Source organism: Gorilla gorilla, chromosome 4 (genome assembly GCF_029281585.2).
Source record: "Gorilla gorilla gorilla isolate KB3781 chromosome 4, NHGRI_mGorGor1-v2.1_pri, whole genome shotgun sequence".
Lineage (NCBI taxonomy): Eukaryota > Metazoa > Chordata > Mammalia > Primates > Hominidae > Gorilla > Gorilla gorilla.
Window position 1 is genome coordinate 94,127,043 of NC_073228.2, and position 12,604 is coordinate 94,139,646.

Below are 12,604 nucleotides of genomic sequence, written 5' to 3' on the forward strand. Positions count from 1 at the left end.
CACCAGCCTGGAGCTTGGTAGCCCTGTTAGGTAGCTAGACCCAGAATGACAATAACAATCACTGCAGTCTGGCTCTCAGGAAGCCCCATCACTAGGGCAAGGGAGAGAGTACCACATAAAGGAATCAATTCATGGACAAAAGAATCTGAACAGCAGCCCTTGAGTTCCAGAAATTTCCACTGAAACAGTCTACCCAAATGAGAACGAACTAGAATAGTAATTCTGGTAATATGACCAAACGAGATTCTATACACCCCTAAAAGATCACACTAGCTCTTCAGCAATGGATCCAAACCAAGAAGAAATCTCTGAATTGGCAGAGAAAGAATTTAGAAGGTTGATTACTAAGCTACTCAAGGAGGCACCAGGGAAAGGTGAAAATCAACTTAAAAATATTTTTTAAAAATACAAGATATGGATGGAAAACTCTCCAGATAAATAGATAGCATAAAGAAAAGACAATCACTACTTCTGGAAAGGAAAGACACACTTAGAGAAATGCAAAATACACTGGAAAGTTTCAACAACAGAATTGAGCAAGTAGAAGAAAGAACTTCAGAGCTCAATGACAAGGCTTTCAAATTAACCCAGTTTGACAAAGACAAAAAAAATTTTTTTTAAATGAACAAGGCCTCCAAGAAATTTGGGATTATGTTAAACAACCAAATATAAGAATAATTGGTATTCCTGAGGAAGAAGAGAAATATAAATATTTGGAAAATTTATTCGAGGGAATAATCAAGAAAAACTGCCCTGGTCTTTCTAGAGATGTAGACATCCAAATACAAGAAGCTCAAACAACTCCTGGGAAATTCATCACAAAAAGATCATCACCTAGACACATAGTAATCAGGATATCTGAAGTCAAGATGAAGGAAAGAATATTAAGAGCTGTGAAGCAAAAGCATCAGGTAACCTAGAGGAAAATGATCAGATTAACAGCGGATTTCTCAGCAGAAACCCTGCAAGCCAGAACGAATTGGGTTCCTATCTTTAGCCTCTTCAAACAAAATAATTGACAGCCAAGAATTTTGTATTCAGTGAAACTAAGCCTCATAAATGAAGTAGAGATAAGGTATTTTTTTAGACAAACAAATGCTGAGAGAATTTGCCACTATGAAGACAGCACTACAAGACATGCTAAAAGGAGTTCTAAACATCTTGAAACAAAACCTCAAAATACACCAAAATAAAACCTCCTTAAAGCATAAATCTCACAGGGCCTATAAAACAATAACACAATGAAAAAAAAAGTATTCAAACACCACCATGATGAATAAAACAGTACCTCACAACTCCACACTAATATGAATGTAAATGGCCTAAATGTTCCACTTAAAAAACACAGCATGGCAGAATGAATAAAAATCCACCAACCAAATATCTGCTGTCTTCAAGGGACTCACCTAACACATAAGTACTCACATTAATTTAAGGTGAAGGGGTGGAAAAAGATATTTCAAACAAACAGAAACCAAAAGCAAGCAAGCATAGCTACACTTACATCAGACTAAACAGACTTCAAAGCAACAACACTTAAAAAGATAGTGACATTACATAATGACAAAACGATTAGTCCAGCAGGAAAACATCACAATCCTAAATATATATGCACCTAACACTGGAGCTCCTAAATTTATAAAACAATCACTACTAGACTAAAGAAATGAGATAGATGGCAACACAATAACACTGGGGGACTGCAATACTCCACTGACAGCACTAGACAGGTCATCAAGACAGAAAGTCAAAAAAGAAACAATGGACTTAAACTATACCTGAAAACAATGAACTTAAGAGATATTTACAGAATATTCTACCCAACAACTGCAGAATGCACATTCCTTTCATCAGCACATGGGAACATTCTCCAAGATAGACCATTTAATAGCCCACATAAGTCCCGATAAATTTAACAAAATAAAAGTTTCAAGAAGTACTCTCCCAGCCCACAGTGAAATAAAATTGGAAATTAACTGCAAAAGGAACCCTCAAAACTATACAAAAACATAGAAATTAAATAATCTGCTCTTGAATGATCTTTGGGAAACAAGGAAATCAAGATGGAAATTTAAAAATTATTTGAACTGAACAATAATAGTGGCACAACCTATCAAAACCTCTGGGATACAATAAAAGTGGTTCTATGAGGAAAGCTCAGAGCATTAAATGCCTGTATCAAAAAGTCTGAAAAAGCACAAATAGATGATCTAAGCTCATACCTCAAGGAACTAGAGAAACAGGAACAAACCGAACCTGGACCCAGCAGAAGGAAAGAAATAACAAAGATCAGAGCAGAGCTAAATGAAATTGAAACTATATATATATATATATATATATATATATATATATATATATACACACACACACACACACATATATGTATATATATACATATATGTATATATGTATATATATACACACATATATATATATGTGTGTATATATATATGATAAATGAAAAAAGCTGGTTCTTTGAAATAGTAAACAAAATTGATAGACCATTAGCAAGATTAACCAAGAAAAGAAAAGATCCAAATAAGCTCAATTAGAAATGAAATGTGAGATAGTACCATCAACACCAAAGAAAACAAAAGATTATTGAAGGCTACTATGAAGATTATTATCCACACAAACTAGAAAACCTAGAAGAGATGGATAAATTCCTGGAAATACACAACACTCCTAGATTAAACCAGGAAGAAATATTAACAGAAACTCTGAACAGACGAATAACAAGCAGCAAGACTGAAACTGTAATAAAAACAAAATCCCAACAACAACAACAACAACAAAAATCCAGGGCCAGATAGATGTACAGCTGAATTCTAACAGACATTCAAAGAAGAATCGGAAATTACTCCGAAAGATAGAGAAAGCAGGAATCTTCCCTAAATCATTCTATGAAGCCAGTATTATCCTAATTCCAAAACCAGGAAAGGACATAATAACAACAACAACAACAACAACAAAAATACAGACCAATATCCCTGATTAACATAGATGCAAAAATTCTGAACAAAATTTTAAATAACCAAATCCAATAGCATATCAAAGAGATAATCCACGATGACTAAGTGGGGTTTATACCAGGGATGTAAGGTGGGTTGGTTGAATATACAGAAACCAATAAATGTGATATAGCACAATTAAAAACAAAAATCATATTATCATCTCAATAAATGCAGAAAAAGCATTTGTCAAAATCCAGCATCCCTTTATGATTAAAACCACCAGCAATATCGGCATGGATAAACATAGCTTAAGGTAATAAAAGTCATCTATAACAAACCCACGGCCAACACTATACTGAAGGAAAAGTTGAAAGCATTTCTCCTGAGAACTTGAACAAGACAAGGATGTCCACCTTCACCACTTCTGTTCAATATGGTACTGGAAGTCCTTCCTGGCCAGAGTAATCAGACAAGAGAAAGAAATAAAGGGCATTCAAATCAGTAAAGAGGAAGTCAGACTGTCACAGTTGGCCGATGATATAATGGTATACCTTTGAAAACCCTAAAGACTCATCCAAAAAGCTCCTAGATCTGATAAATGAATTCAGCAAAGTTTCAGGATACAAAATCGCTGCTGGTGTATAGCAGTGCTACACAAATCAGTGACCAAGTTGAGAATCAAATCTATAACTCAACCCTTTTTGCAACAAAGCAGCCAAGTTGAGAATCAAATCAATAATTCAACCTCTTTTACAACAGCTGAAAAAATAAAATAAAATACTTAGGAGTATACCTTAGCAAGGAGGTAAAATATCGCTACAAAGAAAACTAAAAAACACTGCTGAAAGAAATTACTGATGACACTAACAAATGGAAACACATCCCATGCTCATGGATGGGTAGAATCAATATTGTGAAAATGACCATACTACCAAAAACAATCTATAAATATAATGCAATTTTCATGAAAATACTATCATCATCTTTCACAAAACTGGAAAAAAAATCCTAAAATTCACATAGAACAAAAAGAGCCCACATAGCCAAAGCAATACTAAGCAAAAAGAACAAATCTGGAGGTATCACATTGCCTAACTTCAAACTATACTATAAGGCTACGGTTAACAAAAACAACATGGTACTGATCTAAAAACAAGCACATAGACCAATGGAACAGAAGAGAGAACCCAGAAATAAAGCCAAATGCAACCAACTGATCTTTGACAAAGCAAACAAAAACATAAAGTGGGGAAAGGACACCCTTTTCAACAAATGGTGATGAGATAATTGGCAAGTCACATGTAGAAGAATGAAACTAGATCCTTATCTCTCACCTCCTACAAAAATCAACTCAAGATGGATCAAAGACTTAAATCTTAGACCCAAAACCATAAAAATTCTAGAAGATGACATTGGAAAAACTCTTTTTAGACATTAGCTTAGGCAAAGAGTTCATGACCAAGAACCCAAAAAACAAATGCAACAGAAACAAAGATAAATAGATGACATTTCATTAAACTAAAAGGCTTCTGCACGGGAAAAAAAATAATCAATAGAGTAAACAGACAACCCACAGAATGGGAGAAAATATTTGCAAACTATGTATCTGACAAAGAACTAATATCCAGAATCTACAAGGAACTCAAACAAATCAGTAAGAAAAAACAAATAATCCCCACAAAAAGTTGGCTAAGGACATGAACAGACAATTCTAAAAAGCAGATATACAAATGGCCAACAAACATTAAAAAAAAATGCCCAACATCACTAATTATCAAGGAAATCCAAATCAAAACCACAATGAGGTAATACCTTACTCCTGCAAGAATGGCCATAATTTTAAAAATCAGAGAATAGACGTTGGCATGGATGTGGTGAAAAGGGAATACTTTTACACTGCTGGTGGGAATGTAAACTAGTACAACCACTATGGAACACAGTATGAAGATTCCTTAAACAACTAAAAGTAGTAGAACTACTATTTGATTCAGCTATCCCACTACTGGCTATCTACCCATAGGAAAATAAGTCGTATGAAAAAGACATTTGCACACCCATGTTTACAGCAGCACAATTTGCAATTGCAGAGATATGGAAACAGCCTAAATATCCATCAACCAACAAGTAGATTCACAAAATGTTATATATATATATATGTATATGATACACACACACACACACACACACACACACACCATGACATATTACTCAGCCATAAGATGGAATAAAATAATGGCATTTGCAGCAACTGAATGGAATTGGAAACCATTATTCTTAAGTGATGTAACTCAGGAATGGAAAAACCTAACATCGTATGTTCTCGCTTATAAGTGGGAGCTAAGCTATGCAGATGAAAAGGCATAATAATGATACAATGGACTCTGGGGACTCAGGAAGGAATGGTGGGAAGGTGGGAAGGGACAAGACTACACACTAGTTATGATGTACACTGCTTGAGTGATGGGGGCACTACAATTTCAGAAATCACCACTGAAGAACTTATCCACGTAATCAAACACCACCTGTTACCCCAAAACTATTGAAATAATAATAATTTTAAAAACACTATGTGAGTGAGAAATATAACAGGAGCAATTGAAGTAAGATATGAGAGAATTGGGCCGGGCACAGTGGCTCACACCTGTAATCCCAGCAGTTTGGGAGGTCGAGGCTGGCGGATCACAGCAAGAGATCGAGACCATCCTGGCCAACATGGTGAAACCCCGTCTCTACTAAAAGTACAAAAATTAGCTGGGCATGGTGGCACGCATCTGTAATCCCAGCTACTCAGGAGGCTGAGGCAAGAAAAATCGCTTGAACCCAGGAAGCGGAGGTTGCAGTGAACCTAGATTGCGCCACTGCACCACTCCAGCCTGGCGATAGAGTGAGACACCGTCTCAAAAAAAAAAAAGATGTGAGAGAATTATATGACCAATTCTTTAGCTCTGGATTAAGCAGAAAGTCAGGAAGCTATGCTGTAATCAGAGTATTGGGAGGGAAACTATGGTGGGGAGAATTAGGCAGTTTTATAAAGTTTTCTGTCCATTACCAATGTAAATCATGGAAGGGATAATACACATTTATAAGTATATGGCAATATTTGAATATCCCTGGGAAGTTTTCATCAGAAGGATCAAGGTCTCATACATGGTCTTTGAGAATTTTCCTTAAGGCTTTACTCCTTAGACATGCAAACCGAAATATTATTTTTTTCAAGACACAATAGCAAATCCATCTCTTCAAGGCAGACTCATGTTAACCCTCCACTGAATGAATCATGAGGCTGCTATATATGCTCCAATGCAATACTTCTTTACATATGTTAGAATACATATGTAAAGAACATGATAGGAGACTGTCTAGAAATTAAGAAACATGGGATGTAACTTCTTTGAATTTATCTCAGTGACACCATTGCATGTCTTCATCAAATATGTACAGAGGTGCTCATAGAATTATTTATATAGAAAAATATAGCAAATAACCTAAATCGATCATGTGTATATTAAGTATAGTAAAATATAAAACTACAGTTTTACATCTTAACCATTTAAGAAATGACTCTGTATGCTCCAAATAAGAAGGCTCTGCATTTTAAAACTACATTCAGTATGGCTTTAAATAAAGAACATATGAGGAATAAAATTATAATCAAAATACTAAGGTATTAATTTACAATGAGAAATATGTATACTTCAGTAATCAGAATACTCATGTCTAAATGATCAGCCAATTTTCTCTCTAAAGTGAGGCCTATCTGGGAAACCATATAATAATTAAGAGCTTGCTCCATGAACATGGAATTAGAACAAGAGGATTTTGTTACCAAAATCAATGTTTAACGGTGTCAGGATAAGAGAGCCTTTTGTATCCGTTTTTAGACAATGGTGATGGTGTTTCTATTAGAACAGGAAGAGCTGAAGGTTGTTGGCTACACTCTGCTATAGACTTTTCCTTGGAAAGTATGGTTTAGCAAATGTGATCACAGAGTTCCAAAGACTTTTTGGCTAATTACAGCCCCCTCCCTTGGGCAAGTTGTATACAAGGGCACATCTAAAGTTTATGACTTTCCTTTCTCTATACTTCATGTATGAATACTCTCATTATTTGACAAATTATTTCTTTAGCACCTTCATTCAGGAGGAAGACCAAGTTTTCAATGGCTTACCTTTGAAGCAACTTAGTGTTTCCCAGCTTTGATACAGTTATGTAAAAATTTTACAGTTTAAATTTCTAGGAACAATCTTATTCACCAATTTGCAAATTCTTCAAGGAAGCTTCTCCTTAAATCTCATGTAATGAATTTGTAGGTTCTCTCATACATTACTCTTTAATTGTTTGGGAATCTACTCCACATGAGAGGAAATGAATATCTACTACAGAATATTTAAAAGTCTTGTGTCACATCCTAGCTGATTCAAGTACAAGCCATCGAGAGACCTCCACAGTGAGCCACAAAAAGGATCTAGGACCAACTTAGGAACAACTCTAAAAGCAAAACTTGACTCTGAATGAGACAAGCCACAGTTCAAATCCAGAGGGAATTCATGACATCAGGAAGAGGTGGTATATGAAATGATGTAGTTGGCAATGTCATGATGCCGAGTGATGTCCTCAGTTAGAGTGAGAACCCTCTGCAGCAGCTCAATAAATGTGAAAATGTACCAATTTCTCTTAGACAAAGTATACTGTTAATCAATTCACAGTAAATAGTAAATGAAAAAAAGCTCGTGTACCAAGGTCAACAGCAGACAAAACAAAACTAAGGGCAAATAGCATTAATAGAGATAAAAAAAAGAACATACATAATGGCCCACATAATGTTGAAACAATCTACCAATAGGATATTATAATTAAACTTACATATATTCGGTTGGTGCAATTACTTTTGTACCAACCTAATACCTAAAAAGATAATTTTTAATAGGTAAAAGGAAAATGTTATAATATTATAAGAAAAATACTCACAAAACCTTAATAAAAAAGGAATTTTCAGAAACTGCCAAAACAATAAGACAAAAAAGTAAAAACATGTAAAACTTGAACATCACACTTAAATGACTCTCTATGTTAAATATAATTAGAACACTGTGGCCGCCAACATACAAAACATTCAACCTTTTTAAGCACAGATAGAAACTTTTACCTATATTGCTCTACTGTTAGACACACAGAAATCTCAACAAATACTTGGAAAATTACTACCTCACAGATCATGTCTCTCACCATAGTTAAAAAATGAATAGTAAAAATACAATACAGTATATGTTTGGAAACTGAAAATGCATTTCTAAATAGCTCACAAGTTAAACAATAAATCTCTAACTAAATTATATGATAAAGAGGAAATCATTAAATACTGCTGCTTAAAGAGTAAAGGGGAAATTACGAAACATTTAAAATTGGATCGCAATGAAAGAATTGCATTTAAAAAACTTGTAGAATGCAAACTAATGCAAAATTAACAGATAAGTTTAAAATCTGAAATAGATTTGATAACTAAGACACTAAAAGTTAATAAAATAAAAAAATAAATATTATCAACAAAAGTTGGGACATTAGAAAAACTAGTAGAAAAAGACTGAGGAAGAGAGAGAACAAAGTAAAAGTATTAGAAGTTAAAAAAAGACAGATAAAACCACTGAAATGGTAGATATTTAAAATCAAAATACTATAAACAAATAACATTTTAAATTTCAAAAACATGTACTTTTCTAAAAATGAACACATTATCAAAACTAAAAATAAGTAGAAAATTAAAGAGTTACAAATATTTAAAAAATAATTAATCCAAAATCAGTTATCATTAAAATATATGAACTCAGACAATTTTAGAAACTATTCTACAAAGCCTTTAATAAACAGATAATCCCTATCTTATAAAATCTGTTCGAGAATCTTGAAAAGAGGAAAAGCTACTCAACTTATTTCACAAAGTTAGCATAAGTATGTTTCCAAAACCAGGCAAGACTATTCATGAAGCTTGAAGAAACAGATTCTAAAATTTGTATATATGAGTAAAGAGCCAGAAATAGCTATGACAATTTTGAAGAAAAAGGAAAGGAAGAAAGAGTGGGAATGGGAGTGGTGCTCACTGGACAATGGAACATAATAAAGAGCCCAGAAATGTAGCTACACATAAATAGCAGCTTTACATATAGGTAAATATTACACTTTGGTGAGAAAAAAAACAGATTGTTTAATACAAAGGACTGGGTCACTTTGCTATCTACACGAAAAATAATTTCTTGTTTCTCTATGGATAGAAAAATCAAGTCAAATAAGGAAATTGGATTCCTCCACACACCATAAACAAAATCGATTCCAAACAGCTTAAGAAAATATTATATAAAGAATAAAACTTAACAACATTTCAGAAAAAAGAATGGAGACTATTTTACGGGCTTAGTAAAGAAGAATATGTCTTAACAAACATAAAGGGGAAGAAAGTAAAGACTACATTAAAGTTCAAAACTATGCTATTACAATAGATTCCATAAACCTAGTTAAAAGACACATTTGTTTAATTTCAAGACATCCTTGAAAAAGATAACTGGATCTTTGTTATACAGCAAACAAGGAAAAAGTATTCAGATCTGGTAGATAATATATAACAGATAAGAAAACAGTAGCTACCTAATTAAAATTGGGCAAAAATTATGAACATTCACAGATGAGAAAAGCCCAATGGCCAATGAAAATATACTCCATCTCCCTCAGTTAAATCAACACAAATTTAAGATTATATAACTTTTTACCCCAAAAATATTGACATAAAATTGTAAGATACTAAGAGTTGATGAAAGTGTGGTAAAGAGGATCTAATATACAAGGTAGGTAAGAGTACAAATTGGAGAAACAATTAGATAGTAGCTCATTAAGTTAAAGATGTGTAGGCATTAAGTCCAATAATTTTATTGCCTGGCATACGTACTAGAAATTAATCAAAATACATGTACAAGGAAGCTTAAACAATAGTGTTCATTTTTGTAATAGAAATTGAAAACAAGCTAATAACCATCAGTAGGATAGCAATACAGATAAATGGTGGTACATTTCTACATGGAACACTATAAAGGGTTACAATTAACAAAACACATCCACAAGAATTAAAATTGATGATTTTTGAGAACATAATGTTGAATTAAGTAAGAAATTTACAGAATGATGCATATTGCATGATTCTATATACAAAAATATTTAAATACATATTATTCTACATTTTCATAGATGCATATATAAATAGTAAAGGGAAAAAGGAAGAAACACTTTAAGGAAAAATAGAAACCAACTTTAGAAGAGTGGTTACTCAAGAGCAAGAAGGAAACCACAGCATCTTCAAAGACTGCAAAAAGGCCATCCATTATATTTATAATTCTTATTAAAGAACTATAAATAGTAAAAGAACTATGAATTATTATTAAACAACTATATAATAGAATAGCAAAATAGTAACATACTTAAACTTTGGTAAGTCTATGAGTGTTCATTGTATTAAATTTTATCACTTCACGTTTTCTTAAACTTTTATAATTTAAATAAAACTTTAAAAAATTAAAAAAGAAAGTGAGAAAATCAGTTGCCTCTGTCTCAATGCATCCCTTTAGGTATATGCTTACAAACCGAGGTACTCATAATTTCAGCATGCACAGCTCTGTGCCAGGGGCCCAACAAAGTCACATCATAAATTAGCCACATCTTCTAGTAACATCAACTTTTTTCAGGGATAGCAGAGTACCCATAATTATGACAATATAAGAAGTATACATTTTCATAAGTAAGAGTTTGAGTTGCTTTTTATTATCTCTAAACTTCATTTCCATTCTACCTTTTCTCCAAAAGATTCTTCACTATCACCTGTAGCCACTATTGGAGGTATTTTAGTAAAAAATTTTTAAAATATTGCCCTTGGAGAAACTGCATGTCCACATCAAATTCCTTTATAAACAAAAATCTATATCAGAATGAAGAACCCAAAGAGAGGAAATAGTCTCATATGGATTTACTCAACATTTGATCTCTTCTATTGTCAAACCTCTTTCTTCAGTTTCATTTTTGTTGGAAACATAATAGCCAGACAAACACCAATGAATTTCTTTTACTGAATTGTGTTGCAGTGTGATGTGTTCATCCTCTACTGAGGGTCAGTGTGTAAAAGCCTTACAAAACTATAAGAACACTGCTGAAAAATGGTCATATTATACAATTCCATTTTATAAAGACCCTCAGTAGCAATTTTTTCTTGACTTCTTTCAAAGAAATCTTTGCTTCTTCTAGGTTGTTGGTTTGTCATTATATTTTGAACAAAGTGACTTGTGGAAGAGTAACAACTTCCTTTTAAGTTATAGTAGCTCACTCAGTGCAGGTAATACTATGTAGTGCCTTTTTCTTTTGTTTTGTTTATTATTTTTTTAAAATATAATTGATGGTTTAGCCTTATGTTCCCCCACTTCTGTTTATCCTTTTCTTTTCATACCCACTTTTAAATTTTGCCATTTTGTTCATTGTATGTAACTTTATAAAATACCATATATCTTAAATAAAAAAAGTAAGTTCATAAATAACAGCCTATAAGATACACACATATACTTTGAGGTTTACCAATCATAGGTGTATTTCTGCTTCTCAACTATTTGAGGTTTTTTAAATCAAGCTAATTTCTCAATTTTTATTCTGGAATTAAAAGGAGTTTTTTATTTTAATTCATTCTTGATTTGATGTTACTATGACAGTTAACTATACTTCTAAACTTTTCCCTTTGGTCAGATAGACAATGTAAAAGGCATTGTGTTTTGAGTCAAAAACCATGAAATCAAGAACTCACTCTGCCAAAAACAAGTTATATAACTTTGACCAAGTCAGTGGGATTTTTATAAAGCACACTATCCTTGTCTGCAAAATGTGCCCACGGGGATGTTTTTAGCATTATGTTAGGTAATGTATATAAAACCATATTTTAAATCATGAAGTTGCCTAAAAATATAAACCACAATAAGAAAAGCAAGTAATTTTGACATATAAAAACCTAAATTTAAATTCTGCTTCCATTATTTACTAGCTACAAGGCTTTGGGCCAGTCTCTTAATCTCTAAAATATCTAAAAAATTGAGATAACAACCTACTTCAGAAATAGCTATGAGAACCAAATGAGGCATATATAAAAAAGAGTCTTGAAAAATATAAAACAATAAAAATGAACCTATAATATTTATAAATGGAATATGTGACAATTATTTTGTTTTGCCAGATCCTAAAGCATTGCCTAAAATATAATTAGTATCCAACAATTCATGTAAATTGAATTAAACTATTTTTATAAATATAAAATACTTTTGAAGTGGGCCTAGTTTTCTCATATACATTTTCTCCCAGAACTTTTTTCTGAAATAACTGATTGAAAAGCAAAATAATAATAATAATGAATTAGCCAGGAGTCATATTTATACACACAATCGACTTTTCAGATATTTTTTCCCACTGCATTCATTGGTAACTTAAGTAATTTTCAAATAATTCAAAAATATATCTTTAAAAATATATAGAAATGAAAAAAATGCTAACATTAATATATGAAATATAAGTAATCTCTGTGTTGGGAATTCTTTTTGGAGATATCTCCCCATGCATGTTTTCTTCTAGTGATCCATTTT